The sequence below is a fragment of the Balaenoptera ricei genome, chromosome 5, assembly GCF_028023285.1.
Source record: "Balaenoptera ricei isolate mBalRic1 chromosome 5, mBalRic1.hap2, whole genome shotgun sequence".
NCBI classification, from domain to species: Eukaryota; Metazoa; Chordata; class Mammalia; order Artiodactyla; family Balaenopteridae; genus Balaenoptera; species Balaenoptera ricei.
The window spans coordinates 44476427-44493546 of NC_082643.1; the positions used below are offsets into that span (position 1 = coordinate 44476427).

At 42.8% G+C, this 17120-nt stretch overlaps 1 protein-coding gene and 1 long non-coding RNA gene across 9 annotated transcripts in view; one reads left to right on the top strand and one right to left on the bottom strand.

Moving 5' to 3' along the window:
* LOC132365862 (uncharacterized) overlaps positions 1–12858 on the bottom strand; it is a 44474-nt gene extending 31616 nt beyond the window's left edge. For all 7 annotated transcript variants that reach the window (XR_009503280.1, XR_009503278.1, XR_009503277.1 and 4 more), the window contains exons 1-2: positions 12778–12858; positions 8619–8764 (exon numbers count right to left, since the gene is read on the bottom strand). This is a non-coding gene — a long non-coding RNA (uncharacterized LOC132365862). The remainder of the gene's footprint in view (positions 1–8618; positions 8765–12777) is intronic.
* LOC132365861 (NUT family member 2G-like) overlaps positions 1–17120 on the top strand; it is a 65988-nt gene that overhangs the window by 36571 nt on the left and 12297 nt on the right. The window lies entirely within an intron of this gene.

Here is a 17120-nt window from a genome sequence, read left to right on the forward strand (position 1 = left end):
GCAAAACCTGAATTTCGCTCTTCTCTCTGTTAAGAAGACAAGGTTTCTTAAGATTTTGGACTGCTTTTGATACCAGATTTTAAGTTTTTCTACCTTTTAAGAGATCTGTTCTGTACTTGCCTTTGAAATCTTTTGTTGGTACTTTGGCTAACTGAATAACTATTGTTTCACAGTGACATGTGATCCTACCTGACTGTTTTTAACCCTTTTCTTATTTTTCGGACAAAACTTCCCAAATCAAATTATAATGAAGTTCCTTTGACCTCTAGCTAACTTTGGGGTGCTTCAAAGGGCCCCTGAAACACCCCAAAGAGATATTAACTAATAAGGTTGACTTGGTATGTTGAATTACACAGGAAGTGTTGTCAAATAAGCAATAAATCTTCTTAGGTTACATTGTATGCCAAATGATACAGGTATTCTACAGATTATATGGAGTTCCTAAAATTTGGTATGTCCTGGTAAAATGTGACCAGTCAGAATTCTCTTTATTATCTGAAAGTGTTGCATGTCACCGCAGTAACCACGTTACTTTGTCAATTGCATCGTAATCAGATTTAAACGTGCCTTCTCTTTGTTTCTTTCCAAGTAGCCAAATGTATGTCTCAGCCCACTCATCGTTGTAAAAATAGACATAGAAGTCTTTCAAATGCTGTTTTACCAGGAAGTTACTGATGTGTATGTGCCGTTTACAGTGATTCTGTATATACTCCCCAGCTTCAAAACCACTTAGAACTGCTGCTGTGGTTTCTGGAAGAGTCAGTTGTCAGTTCCTCAATTACACCTGTGCAGCTCGGGTCTGAGTTTTTAAAGAACAGTTAACTTTTAAAGAAGTTTCTTTATCAAAAGAGCAGTTTGAGTTATAGCCATGGTTTTTGCTGGGTTAACATTGGCTTCAGTTAAATCGTTTCAATTATAAAGTAAGTGTAACTATGGTGAAGAAGCTTGTCTCATTTTTAAATGCTGAATCACATTTTATTTCTTGAATTAATGCGATAGAAACGTCAAAATTCCGGACCACTGGAATATGCCAACTTTTTTGTTTTGGGGTTGTGTGTATAGTTTTTGTTGTGCTGATTTGTTTGCTTGTTTTTTAAAGAAACTGAAACTGCTATGTCTGCTAGTGGAAGAAAATGCCTTGTTTTGCTCTGAAGATTCTGAAATTATTCAGACATATCGTGGTTCATAGATTACAAAGAATAATGCTAGTTAAATGCCAATGAACTATTTTTACTCTTTTTATACGAAATGTACAAATTTCGGCGGGGGGGGGTGATGGTGGCAGCGGTGCCTCTTACTACCTTATGTAAAACACTTGAACATTTTCATCAATATTGCCATCATCTGTTTAATACTCCCAGTATATTTCCTCAACGTGTTTACCTAAAGTTGTATGGAATGACATAATAAGCAATAAAATCTGGATTACACCCCAAAAAAAAAAAAAAAAGTGCCTTCTTAAGTCTTTCGTCATTGTACACAGTTACGGTTTCACTCTGATGCCTCTGCAAAAATGCTTCCTCTTCAAGAAGATTTATACAAGGGACCTTTGGATAAATACAAGTTTCTGGTTTTCAGACCATAAAGGCGAACTGGGTAAGATCTTGAAGAATTCTAATGGGAAACCTGATGGCTTCATAAAACTGTTAACAAAAACGATTAGGTGCACATGACTGGGTAAACTGGTGACTATGGTTATAATTTTTATGGTTTCTATCTGAAAAATGACTGTTTTGAATCTGTGTTTTCCAGGTGTAAGCAAAACCCTCCCCTTAAACTAATTATGACTTACAGTAATTTGTTAAATTATACCCTTGTACGCAGAATTGAAATATTTATCTTTTTCTCTCAACTTGGTTGATCCTGCCAGTAGCGTATGCTTGTCTCAAAGATTAAGCCGTGCATGTCTAAGTACGCACTGCTGGTACACTGAAACAGCGGACGGCTCACTAAATTAGTTATGGTACCTCTGGTCGCTCGCCATTGCAATTGGATTACAAGTAGTTATACTGATCATTGTTCTTTGTTTCCAGATTGTTTGCTCTTTGTGTCTCCCTGCTGCACTGTGTCTTTGTTAACGTTACTAGCTGCATTACTTATATCCTGTCTACTTTATAAGATGGGTGTCTCTTACAGTACCCAGTATGTAACCAGGCCTCCAACAATACTTCTATGGCTAAACATCTTGAGGAAATAGATCACATTTATAACATAAAATAATTGTAATAGTGTGATTCTAGGTATGGGAGGAAGCAACAAGGGAAAATGTCTCCTGGATCATAATGAGATAGAGGATCCAGAGGATCTTTACTTATCAATAGGGCCTAGTCCAAAAACTAGCACCTGGAGTGGCATATCAAGAATTCTCCCCTGACCTGGGATGAGCCTCCCAGCACCGTGGGACAAAATTTGATCCTGAAATGTCTCCCAAATATTGGTCAAAATCCTGACCAAGAGGAGAGGATCTGAGAAATGGAATATTGCCTGACACATCAGTCATTAGCGATTGCAGCCCTCCAACGTGAGCCGGTGAGCCCTGACGAAACTCAGGATATGAGAATATAGGATACAGGCCCCGGGTAGCTGAGGTACATAGCAAATGAATGATTTCAGTGAGCCCAGACTCTTGCATCTTGCCATACATAGAAAACTGCCAAATTCCTTAACTTGAGATGCTGCTTCCCAGGCTTGAAGCTCTCAAAATTCCCGTCAAATAGATCATAACGTTCAACTTTTAGGCTGAGAATATTTTTTTAAGGCTACAGGTGTAAAGGAGACACTTTCCAGAGAGGAACCAAAAAAAAAAAAAAAAAAAACGTTTGGAACACTGGCACCGATGGTGGACACTCCCGGAAAGTTCCATCTGACAAAGCAATTAGAAGGGCCGTCACCCCTTTTTCCACAAGACTGTGGAATGGACATTGACAGTAGGGAATTGGAACAGGGAGGAGCCAAATCTGACTACACGTTGGATCTGTTTCTTTTACTTTAACCTTTGCCTTCCGCTGCTTTTGTTCACTAAAAGGATACTGTCTGTACATAATGGCCTGCCTCGGGGAATCCTGTTCCTCTGCCTGAATGTTAAACCAAAGTGCCTTTGTTCAGGGAAACATACGGACTCTGTCCCCCTGTGGATGGCTGCAATTAAGAAGAAATGAACACATCCCCTCCCTGAGGCTGGCCATTCCAGGGGATATTCGCAAAACTTATGGCCCTTTTACTTTACCTCCTCATCTCCTCCCCCTCTCTGTGCTATAAAAGAAACTGGCATCCAAACCCCGATAAGATGGTTATTTTGAGACTTTAGTCCGCCGTCTTCTCGGTCTGCTGGCTTTCCGAATAAAGTCATATTCCTTGCCTCAACACCTCATCTCCGACTTATTGGCCTGTCGTGCGGCAAGCACAGCAAGCTTGGACTTGGCAACATCTTTACTCGTGACACGGGGTCACAAAATGGGACATTGTTTTCTGTTTGTTTGTTTTGTTTTTGTGTTTTGTGTTTGTTTTTGTTTTGGGCTGCACCACGTGGCTTGTGGGATCTTAGTTCCTCGACCAGAGATCGAACCCGCGCTCCCTGCAGTGGAAGCTCGGAGTCCTAAGCAATGGACTACCAGGGAATTCCCATGGGACACTGTTACCCTGCAGTCATGGTCCTCACCTTTGTGAGACAGCGGTAGTAGTGTAGCAGGATGGAGAACGTTGTAAAGTTTAAGATAAAGATTAGGTGGTGAAAGCAGGATTTCACAGGAAGTGAAGCTAGTGACACTTGCAGTGAAATGTTGTCAATTCAGAGTTAAGAAGACTGTGGACAATGTGTGGAGTTTGCAAATAAACTTCATTTTCTAGAGTCAAATCTGCGAAGGCTTCCACTAAATTTGCAGTTGTGGCTATAACCTTAAGACAACTGAGATAGGCATAAGCAACTGACTCAAGTTGCATGCTATAATAGGCAATAGGCCTATGTTTACTACCATGCTCACATAGTTCCGCGGGGCCTGATTATGCCATTCATGCACAAATCAAGTAAAAGGTTTTGAATAACCTAAAGTTAATCTATTAGGTAGAGATCTCTTTGCTAACTTAAAAGGGCTAATATATTTTGCCTCCAGTGGAGATCTCACCTTAAAGTTTCGGGATCAACCTGAACCTGATCATTTGGGTAACCCTAAGGCAGGCAGCTCTTGCAGTGCTTGTTTTAGTCTTATAAAAGCCTGCTTATGTTTATCTTCCCAAGCAAAGGATTCAGGGACTAAATCTTTAATAAGTTCATAGAGTGCAAGAGGTAACAGAGAAAAATTTGGAACCCAGAGCTTGCAATAACCAGCTAAACCTAGAAATCCACAATGCTAGCACTTAGTTGTGAGTCTAGGAAGTTCCTGTATCAGCCGAATTCTCTCTGGACATAGCTGAATTCCTTCAGTGCTTAGATTATGTCCTAGGTAATGAACAGTGTCTAGAGATAATTGTAATTTTTCCTTTGTGTTCTTTCTCAGCTAACTGTTGCAGCAAATAAATGGAATCTTTTATGCATGCCTTATGGAATCTTTACAGTAGCTGAGTACAGCAGGAGGTTATCTCCATATGGTAAAAAGGTGGATTTCTCAGGGAACTAGAGGGTACTTAAATCTTGGTGAAGTACTTGGGAGAAAAAAGAAGGGGTCCCAGTGAACCCTTGAGGCATAAAAGTGCAGGTATATTGTTGATTGTTCCAAGTAAAGGCATATAGATATTGGCTGTTGGGTCTCCGGGATGCTGAAGAAAGGTGAACAAAGGTCTCCAACAGTACACCATTCCAAGTCAGTTGAAACTTGTGACAGAAGGGTGGCTAGGTTTGGAACAACAGGAAAACAGGGAATAACTATTTTTATTAACAGCTCCCAAGTCCTGGACAAATCGCCATCCTGCCAGGTTTCCAACTAGGCAAGACTGGCATGCTGCAGGGACGAGTACAGGAATGACTACCTCCCGGGAAATTAAGTCTTCTACAAGAGCTGTGAGACCTTGTATGACCGCAGGCTTTGATAGTTGTTGAGGAAACCTAGGGAGAGGTTTAGCTACATCTATCTGAATCTTTATAGGTTTGCATTTTTTTATTCTTCTGATGTTAACACTGTCGGAAGTAGCCCCCAAATTTGCAGGCATCTCCATCAAATTAGAGAACTTGTGCTGAACTTCCTCTTTTATGTCCAGGACAGATTGTAAGGAACATAAATAATCAGGTTCAGGTTGATCAGGAAACTTTAAGGTGAGATCTCCACTGGAGGCAAAATGTACTGGCCCTTTTAAGTTAGAAAAGAGATCTCTACCGAATAGATTAACTGGGGCTATATTGCATAGCAAAAAGGAATCTTGGTTGAGATAAAAATTCTCTCTGAACTTTATTAGGTACTCCCACTATGGAAACATCCTCTTGACTCAGAGGGACCTGTTGTTCTTTGAGGGTGGGATTTAGAGTAGAAAGCACAGATCTGGTTAGGGCTAGGGCTAGGGCTAGGGCTAGGGTGTTAAAGGGTTAGGTAATTACGTTTACAGTTAGGGTTAGGGTTTAATGTAGATTTCAAAGTAGAATATGAGAGTGGGGTTTAAAGTAGAAAGCATAGCTCCAGTATCAACTAAAATTTGGCAGTTTTTCATTAATTTTCATTCTATTTTCCTCTGGGCTGTTTAAGGTAATTGCTCGCAATCGTTTACCAGGGAACCTCTGGAGTTCTGCCAACTAGGGGAGAGGGTCATGGGGGGGGGCCCTCCCTTTGAGACAGATATGAGAGCATTTGTGAAGAGTTTGCATAGGACCTTTGAGGACACCTTTTTTCCCAGTGTCCTCAGTGATTACAAATGAAACATCAACTTTGGGTCATCGAATTGATCATGGACCCCTAGGAGGTTGTAATGGGGGAGGCCTAGGTGTTATTTTGTGTCTCTTGCCTTAGAGCTGTTGTAACTGTAAGGCTATGAGCTTGGTGGATTTCTGTTTGTGATCTTACTCCAAGGTCCTTTCAAAATGCTCAGCTACAGTCAGGCGTTCAGTCAGGCCTACAGCCTCCCAGCCTATTTTCTGTCCTTTTATCAATCCATTAATCTCAGAAGATAATCCATTTACAAAGAGGGCAGTTAAAGTAGGCTGAGTGGCCTTTTTATTGCTTGCAACCCCAAATGCTGTAAAAAGAGAGCCTACAAACTGGCTCTAAAGTCTTCCACAGATTCACCCCTCTTTTGTTTGTATGAGTGAATAATAGACCAATCATTATTAGGCCAATTAATAATAGACCAAGTGTGAGCAGGGAAGATTTTAGGAATAGCTTATAAAAGGTTAGTTGTTATTCTGCAAGCCTTTTTAGGTCGAGGATCTTGAATATCCTAGGGATTATGTCATTTTGCTTCCCGCGTCCATTCTGGGGCTTCCCCCAGTCCTACCAACATGTGTACAAGCGGATAAAGATTTAGCAGTTTGGGGACATAGGCCGTGACAGTGACTCCAAATTCTTCAAAAAAATGTTGGGGGTTCCTCCCTAGGTTTAGAGAATTCTTTGACTATAGCTCTCAGTTCAGTCTTTGACCAAGGGGTAAAGGACACCTGAGGGGGCTCACCTGCAACCTCAGGTAGTTTTACTTTAAATGGCAATTGTTAAATATTCTCTTGGGAATAGAAAAGTATTTCAGACAGAAAATGAGTAAAACAAGAGTACTCAGGTGAAAAAGGAAAGGGGGGGACAGTAGGAGTTCAATCTGCAGTCACATCCGTCCTATGGTCTTTTGTTTCAGGTACCTTTTGTCTCTTCAATTTTTCATTAGCTTTTTGTTCTAAGTCTCTAAACGAAGCGATTTTGGAATCTTGAAACCTTCTGTAAACTTTTACGTACCAACTAAAGCAGGCATCTCATTCTCCCTGTCCAATTTGGGAACCCTTGCTCTCTAGTGTTTTCCTTAAATGAACAATCTTGTCTAACTGGAACATTCCCCACAATGACCATTGTAATTCTAGATCAATATTAGTATAATTTTGCCATCTTTCTAAATATCTACAGCCTCCAGGACCATAGTTCTCAAATATAAAATAAGCAGGTGTGCCAGAAGCTGGCATTCTCAACTCTTTGGTGATAAAGGATCTCATTTCCTTAGCTAGCCTTTGTCAACCCAAAAGAACACACAAAAGAACTGTGCCTTAATATATCAGCAGTAACAAAGAGATGTCACTATGTCCTGGCCAAAAGAAGGCCTGGTATGCACCACCACCAATTCCCAGGGATCCCTGGACTGAGGAAAAAGATCCAACCAGCAAATCCCAAGGAATGGGGACTGCAAACTGATGCCAAACAAAATGGAGAACTATAGCTGCCACCGACAGTTCCAAGCATGGAAACTGAGGGCTGATTCCAAACAGATGGGGAAGTGCAGACTACACTGCCAGCAGTGCCCAATGTGGAATCCAGGGAACAAAATTAGGGGCTAGGGTTTCCCACTCCAAAATATACTGGCAATAACCAAGAGATGTTACTGTGCCCTGGGAATTTCCATCTGAAAGGCTAGGGGTTTGGCCTCAGGGAGAATCCTCTACCAGCCAAACTGACCTGCCCTGTAAAGGAAAGCCAATTAGATTGCGAGCACAAACTCAATCAAAGAGAATGGAGCTCAAACCAAGAGGAGCTTACCAACAACCTTCAGGAATGGCAAGAAAGACAGTGAACTCAAAGGAGTTGTGGGCACCACACCTGTTTCTCCTTGTCCCAAATGTTATCAGAAATTTGCTTCAGATCCCATCACTGCCACCAATATATTTATCTTTTTCCTTTTAAAAAGATAAGCATTTAATCATAAAATCATCCTGTTAGCAGGAGGAATCACAAGAGTGGATCTTAGAAAAGTGCACATACATATTTTTATACAGAAAATTTCTGGAGGGATACATATTCAACTGTTAGCGGCCACCTCTGAATGCCACCAATGTATTAAAACACGAAATTTAACTGAGTAAATGTGAAGATTTACTTTGAATTTTGAATAAATTGGCTTTATTAAACGATTCATGAATCAGGCAGCATCTCATCTGACAGAAAGGGAGATACTCCAACGGGTTACACACCATGGAAGGCTTTTTGTTTTTTGGCCACGCCACATGGCATGTGGAAATCTTAGTTCCCTGACCAGGGATCGAACCCATGCCCCGTGCATTGGAAGAGCAGAGTCTTAGCCCCTGGACCACCAGGGAAGTCCCAGAAGGCTTTCAAAGTAAAGAGGGTGGGACAAGGAAAGAAAGTCATCATCAAGGGAAAAAATGAAAGTTCACTGGAGGAAAGTGAAACTTCAGGTGACAATGGCTTCTCATTGGCTAAACTGCGGAATTCTCTATTAGCTATTTCTATTTTCTATTTCTTGTTGCTGGCCAGGAAGGAAGTCTTCCCTCCTCCAGCTGGGGTAGTAAAGTGGTTGCACTTCCTGTTTGGGGTCACTAAATGACCTCTTCCTGTTGGGGTAATGGATGATGAGTGACACGGCATGAGAGCTCCCTCTACGGGCCTTCCAGACTTCAATTCTAGTTGAGGTTTCCTTTTGTTAACATTCACAGCATGTTTTATTGGCAGGAGGATTCACAATGAGGGAGAAAAGGCCACAAGACTCACCATAAAGAAGGCTCAGAAATTCCTGGGTGGGTCCAAGGGAGGCACAAGGTGGCTGTGGGGTCAGCCTCTGGCCACAATGATCACATGGTTCCATCTGATGGGTCTGCAGCTCGATGTGGAATAGTGAATAAGAGGGTCAGTTCATCCTATCAGAGAAACATGAAACTGAGATAAGCTTCCCACTGCTGGAAGCATCTTGAGCCTTTAGCAAAGAACAGAGAACATGGCTAAAGGGTTTGGGAACATCAGAGCCATATCTCCTCAGAGTGGGACTCCCCAGGCTCTCCAGGTCTCAGTCCCCAACTCTCCCTCAGGGACAAAGCCTCCCCACCCCTGTCCTTGTCAGCTCACTGATCCCTAGAGGTCCTGCCTATCCCTGAGGACTTAGGTTTCCATGGAGACAGGTTGGTTGAGACCTAGTGATACAGTTGACCAGCCTGATACGAAACAGTTCCCACCACCCTGGGGCAGTTGGGCTCAGGGACACGTGGCTCTGGACCCCATGTGGAGGGTGTCCTTGCACGTCAGCTGTGCCCCAGAAGAGCCAATAACGCCTGTAGCTGTCCAACTGATTCTCAGGGTATTTTCCTGGGAGAGCCCTTGGTCATCTGACCCCCTATCCAGGAAGCCCCGTGACTTTCTGACTGCTGCCTGTCACGCCAACAACACACCTGTGAAGGTTCTGCTCTGCATGGCCATCTGTCCACCAGGCCCCCCCTTCTAGGGACCCAGATGCTAGGACCACACAAATGCTGAAGGAGTGTCCACCTGCCTAAGGTACAGACACCCCTGTATCCATCTGCATGATTTCTACTGGGAATCTACAACATTTATGGGGATTCTTTGGCCCTAAAGAACAGACCAACCTGATAGGAGCAATGCAATGATTCACAATTACCAGGGTCAATGCACATATACAGGGGCCCATAGCCCCAGATGCCCCACTCACAATTCACATGGGTGTCCCATACGTACCCACCGATGCCCAAATATTCTTGCTTCATACATACATACATCCAAACACGCACATCAGTGGTCTGCTTGTAAGTGCTAAAAAACTCTCTGAGAAAGGTGGGAAAGACTTCACTTATGCTATCTACATGGTATAAATATTCCCAGCATGACCAATTTCAAGCTACCCACCTGACATCACTGAACACAGAGCTGGGAAGAGATATGCACCATTGACTATCCCAAGATAGTATGAACCAGTTCCAGCACATCCCATACCTTTTCCTATGAATTTGTGCACACAATCCACTTACACCCCAAGTAGAACCCTCAACTCCCACCACAGATATAGAACCAAAAGGATACCACATACACATATGTGTTTGTACATATACATATATATATATATATCCTGAACACACACGTACATTTCTACCCTCACCCTGAATAAATACACAAACAGACCACCTCTTACTATCTAAATTTTTACAGACGAAACCTTACTCACCCTGAATATTCACATTCCACTCGCACAACTATATATACACGCACAACATGGGCCTGAAAACAAACATGTGCAACCAATATGCCATCCAGATGTACACACTGAGTACCTAAACACGCAGGGTCACCAAGTACACAACTGTCTCACGTGCAACCCAAAAAAGATCCATATGCAGTCCCACAGCCCTAAAATACATATACTCCAGGATTCCTGCACACACACATAACCTACACCGTCTACTGGTTTCCAAACACACAAACTAAACTCTCACATCCTCCAGAATACATACCCCAGAAGCCCCAGGAACTCAAAAACACACAGCCACAAATAACCTACACTTATCAAATACAGCTGACCCTTGAACAAATTGGGGGTTAGGGCGCCAACCCTCCATGCAGTGGTTCTGCATCCATGGATCGTGTAGTAGTCCTGTAGTATTTACTGGAAAAAAAATCCACTATAAGTGGACCCGTGTGGTTCAAACGTGTGTAGTTCAAGGGTCAACTGTACATATAAGTCCACCTCACTAATACTGAGAACACACATACAAGCAACACCACTCAATTCTTCAGGCATTACATTTGGAAATAGACACATAGAGGACTCTAAGCCTCCTGATATACTCACAAATCACAAATACACACACCCACAAACTACTCATGAGTATACACCCCAAATGCTCAGACACACTCAAAACAGAAAAACACCAACAACCTCTGCAGTCTTACTAATATACATACACAATTCTCACACACCTATGGACACACACATGCAAATATTCCCAAGCCCTGAACATACAGATCCCCTCCCAAACACTATACATTATGCTACCTCTCCAGAATACAAGCTCCCCGCCACTAGCCCAACATATAAACTGCGTATGTGTGTGTGGGTGTTTATATATATATATTTCTACCCTCACCCTGAATATAGAGACAGACCACCTCTTACTCCTACCAAACACATGTATAAACACCCTAGCATTCTCCAAAGATATACACTTTGCATACTCCTAACAACTCCATACCTTATGAACAAACTTTGATAATGCATGAACCTGATGATGGACACACACACAGATTAGAATACACAAGTAAGATACATGGAAGTATCTCCAGCAAACCATTTATGAAACAACTTCCATCTATCAAATGATCCCTAGCTATTAGGAGCCAGCTCACACATATGCAAGTACTCACAAATACCCGTATCACATATTTCTAATACATAGAAATGCAATTGTCCAACTTCCCTGTAGAAACATAGAACCCCACCTCTTTATCGGATACACATATACTCACTTCCCAAAATACATAAGCTTAAGAGGCTCCTACTGAAAATTACAAATGCACAGCCTCAGCAAATATTCCTCCAAGTGGCCATGCCCCTTGAATACACACACAAACTCATTTAACACATAACTCTCCACAAGTCCCAAATAGAACCACAATTACCCAGTACACTACAAATATGCAATAATATCACCCTATATGCCCTTTGTTCCAAATACACATACAGTACCACACTACCGGCGTATACATAACCCCACATTCCCAACCTCTCACACAGAACTAACTCTGCCATCTTGCAGAATACAGAATCATACAAACACAACATACCTACATATACAACATCCACCAGTCCCATAAAATAGCCACAGACTTGCCCTCTACACATCCAAATATACATAGACAGCTCCTGAAAATGCACACACACAAACACCCCATAACCATACAACATGCCCTGAATACACAAATGATCATCCTACATTCCCCAAATATACAAAATAAACAGACTGGACACCCTAAGTAATATACACCACTACTTCTCCTGACATTGCCCTTATGCATATGCAGATAATCCTTCCAAATCCACCATTAGACACACATAAATCCTCAAATTCATGGGTGAAAAAAACACATGTAAACATATTCCCCAAACACCAAATTACAAACACCTAACCACCAACTCCTTGAGTATGCCTGCGTCACATCTCAACACCCTCCAAGTACAACACTCACTCTTACACGCTCTCACAAAAACACAGGCACGACCTCCCTTCAAACACAAACATCCACAGACAAAACCAACCCACACATTTGACTACATATCAGATTCCCACCAACCAATTAAATATGTACAGGCCCCATCTATGCTTGCAAATCAATCATGATGTGACATCAGACTACAAATACATGTTTATTACCACATTCAGCAAAGTTGCTCCCATCACTGACAAAAGAATGCAGTTTGGACATAAGTGTTGATTGATGTTTTTATGATAAGAAGGAAGACACTAGTGAAACCATGAGTGTGTTCCTTCGCTCTTCACTCATTTTCCAATCACCTGAGCTACACCTTTGGAACCAGATGAGGGTTTTCAACTCGCAAGAACGTCCCTCTAGCTTTTGTACTCTTCAGAACGCGCAGCCTAGAACGGCACCTGGGCACCTGTTTAATAGCTCACACACACTATTTCCCCCCCACTGTAGGCCCCGCAATCACTGAACCCTTCATGCAGCCGGCTCCCCAGTGGGGCCAATAACCCTGAGGTAAACCCCTCAAGGGAATCGAGCTCTATGGGGGCGTGAATCCACATTGTGGGGAGTCTCCTTACACGGACAAGGGCACAAATAACCCACAGGGTGAACAACAGTGCAGAGCGGTGACACCTGAGGGGTCAAAAGTCCCCATACCCCTTACCTCAGGGTTCCTGGAATTGACTCTGGAGGCTGCCATGACAGGCCCCGCCCCCGCCGGACGGCCCTTGGGGCCCCACCCTCCGCGCTCGCGCATGCGCTCCTGTCTTCTGGAGCCGACTGCCCCAACAGACGCCAGGAGCAGTTGGAGGACGGCGGTCCGCGTGCCCGAGAGCCCCGCCCCAGTGGGCGTGCGCAGGCGTGCAGGCGCGGGGCGCGCGGGGACCTGCTCCGGCAGCTCTCTGCTGGAGAGGAGAGGACAGGAATGGAGTGTCGGGCACGCTGAGGATCGTCTCTGGCGACGCTCCTCGCCGGGAACTTTCGTGCTGGTCTCTTCTTAAAACCAGCTCTTGTGAGATGTGCACTCGTGATTTTTCTATTGCACACGTGAAACCCATGCACTTAGCTACAAAGAGTTCTGGAGAGCTCCGCTCTAAGCACAGTAGCCTCCAATTGGGGCAAGTGCTTTCATGCCCTTTGGACTGCAGTTCCTTAGTTCTTGTTTATGCCTTTCAAAAAACAGTAGGTCCTTTTTCCTAGCAAGCCTGACGTTTCCGTTAAAGAACAATTCTAGCAAAGAATTCAGACCTGGGAAACACTCTTAAGATACTGTCTCCTGACTCCGTTCCTAGAGTTTTTCCAAACGCATTTACTCTACTAGAATATTTTTTCTCAGTGTATTTAATACATGGAGGTTTTTCAATAAATGTTGATTCACAGGTGTTTCCTTTGTACGGTTTGTTTGTTTTTTTTTAAATAACTTTGAGAGAGAGTGGACAATCTGGGCCAATTTCAACACAGCAGGTAGTATGGGAACAATTTTCCTTTCCCTCCCTCCTTTTTTGTAATATCTTGCAGACTTTCAGTTGGCATTAAAAACAACAACAACAACAAAAATAGTAGCGGGATCAACTTACTGACCTGACTTTGTAATACTTCCCAAAGAAACTTCAATCATCAGATCCTCTTTCTGGTCAATTGCAAGATTAGAGCATTTCTCACTCAACAGGATGCCTCTGAAGACCCCTCACATCTAACAGCACTAAGCGCCTCCAAGTGCACAGACTTGAAAACTCCACAAGACACAAACATGGTATCTCTTCGTTTCTTTAATGTTTCGTGATTGAGTGGAAGATGAACTGTCTTCTGAGGCTTGTGATGCATGTCCAGAGTTGTTTTTTCTCAGTAGTCAATGCCTGCCCCCAGCCTCTGTGCAGGAATAGTCAGAGATCATGATCCGAAGGACTTTTAGATACTCCCTTCTGTGACTGCTCTTCCCAAATTACATTTGGGCTAATTTGATTATCTCTGTCTCTGGGGTGTAGGATTTTGAAGTATTACAAAAGTGATTGCAGAATCGGGACTGGCTAATTTTTGCACAGTGCAATTTTTGTATCAGTGGCCTTGAGAAGAGTCCTTCAAATACTGTATCAGAATTATGAGTGAGAATCTTGTAAATAATTGGTTGAATGACTGAACAAAGGGAGGAAGCAACAAGGAAGCCTGCCTTTCTCGAGTGCCTGGGTACAATATTTTACCTCACCATCCCTCTAGTATGAAGTTATTGGTTGAAAATCATATGCGTTTTCCTTCATTGTAAAAGCTCCAGTACTGAGCGATATTCCCAAACTGTTTATTTTTTTCAGTCCCCGACAGGAGTTTCTTTAGATATAAAGTTCATTTAGAAACTTTATGTCTCAAGTTTCTTTATTTTTTTTTTTTTATATTTTATTCAAATCACATTTATTTTAAATTTATTTATTTATTTATTTATGGCTGTGTTGGGTCTTCGTTTCTGTGCGAGGGCTTTCTCCAGTTGCGGCAAGCGGGGGCCACTCTTCATCGCGGTGCGCGGGCCTCTCACTATCGCGGCCTCTCTTGTTGCGGAGCACAGGCTCCAGACGCGCAGGCTCAGTAGTTGTGGCTCACGGGCCTAGTTGCTCCGCGGCATGTGGGATCTTCCCAGACCAGGGCTCGAACCCGTGTCCCCTGCATTGTCAGGCAGATTCTCAACCACTGCGCCACCAGGGAAGCCCTCAAGTTTCTTTAGATATAAAGTTTCACCATGATGTTGCTTGAAATATTCTCACCTTATCTTCTCATCTTCTTCTGAGTCAGTTTTTCCTGACCAGGGGCAAGGAACTTCTTAAACACCAACAGGAGTCTTTTTCACACTGTGGAACAGTCCTTCTAAACCTCTGTTTCCTTCCCCAACACCCCACAATCAGTTGGAGTTCTACTGCAACTACAGCAGTGAGAGAATCTCGTCTCCCAAGAGATTTGGTTGCCATCCTCTGAGGTTTTCAGCCTTCATCTCCCTTGACAAGTTTCCTAACAGTCCTCTCTTCTCACGACACAAAACACGAATACTCTTTCATATCATTTTGATAGTGGTAAACTGACTGACATGGATTCTCAATATGAAAATCATAATCCAACAAGTTTTGTAAAAGGAATGCTACCATGATTCCCATGCAGATGGGGCCATATGCAATGATGAGCCTAGATTGTAAAGAGCAAGTGTATGTAATGCAGACAGGAAATGAACAAACTTGTAAGCAGGGCTTGCAGGCTAGGATTTCGATGGAAGTGGGCTTGTCTGAAATGGGGATTGGACACTGGTGGATAAACTCTTGGCATTGTGTCAAGGTGCACATCCATCTCATGGGTAGTGGACTTTTAACACCTAGAAAAACCAGGGCTCTAGGATGTTTAGTCCCTTAAACATAAGGAAAGAGAAGAAGATTTTCTGCCTTCTTGTTCCTTACTTCTGTCCTTACCCCTACTAAGCCAAGGTGTTCAGTGCTATAGGATGGCTCTTCCAAATCCATTTCATCCAAAGAGCCTGCAGATTTTGTGTATGTTTACAGTGGTGTTTTCTGTTGGAGCCAAGGTGCACACTTGAGTCTCATCACTCCAAGTTCTCTTTGTCATAAGGATGAGTAACTGAGAATAGCTTAGTATGTTCTGATTTTTTGGTAGTGTTGCCAGATAAAATACAGATTTCGAGTTAAATGTAAATTTCAGATAAACAGGGAAAGAATTTGCAGTAAAACTATGTCCAAAATGTTGCATGGGACAAAGTTGTACTAAAAATGAATTCATTGTTTATGTGAAATTCAAAAGTCAAATTCAGTTAGGCATTTGTTACTTTTCGTTACTAGATCGAGCCACCCTATTCTTTCAGGTGCTTTGAAATTTAAGAGACTAGAAATTCTTGTTCTAGGAATCTAGTGCAGAAACAGAGGAGCCACGATACCCGTACAAAGACAATCACTGAAAATATCCTCAGATATATAGGAACATATATGAATTTTCAACTAGAAAAAACATGAAGGCATTTTTAAAAATGAAAACAGATTGCCTTCGTTTTTAGTTGCATGACGTATTTCTGGGAAGATTTTAGTGAAAGAGATAACACTGGTTTCCTCCGGGAAAGAGGATTGGGTTGACAGGGGAAAGAGGTGGGAGGAGGACTCGCCACTGCATATTCCAATTTGCACAATTTAATTTTGAACCATGAGAAGGTGTTGCTCGCTTAAAATATTATACTAAAATCATTTAAAAGGTACAAAACTAAATGTTTTACAACCATGGAATACTATGAGAAAGACATTTAGTGAATTCTGGTCTTGGACATGGGGGCTGCATGACGGTTTTTTGATGGACGGGGGCTTTCCAGCACAAAGGATCATTAGTAAGGCTGGTCCTGCTGGATGTTGGTTGGAGCACAAGGACCACTCCCTTAGGAGTGATGTACATACAGCAGTCAAAGACACTGGATCTGCTGAGACAATCCTAATTTCAAATACTCAGTTCCATGTGGCCATAAATACCCAAGTGTTTATCAGACTAACAGTTCTGAATTTTGTTCAGGAAGTCTAGTCTCTGTTGAAGTAAGTCAAGAGCCAGGTAGGAAGCAGAGTGTGTTGAGGGACACAAAACTAGGTTGATGGAAAAAGAAGTGAAAGGAAGGGACCGTCAAGTCCAACCTCGGTGCCATGAATCAAAAAAACAGTCTATAAACTGCGTAAAGAGGCCCACGCCAATTGTGTTGCCACTGTGTGAGGTGGAAGGAACTTCCGGTTCTTGCCTACCTGCCAGAGCCCTCGTGGAATGTCTCCCCACCCCCACCCTACCCAGACCCACGTGCCCTCTGCCCCTCCCCCACTGCAGAACGTTTCAGCCACATTCTACTTTTATGATTCAAACCTGCCCCTCCTTCACTTGGATCCTGAGCGTCTGCTGAAGCAGGTCACTCTCTGGGTCCTGGTCTTGACTTTTCTCATTGAGGCTACCAGGCAGCAGTAGTCCGTGCCCAAGCCTGCAGGATGGCTTCAGAAGGAG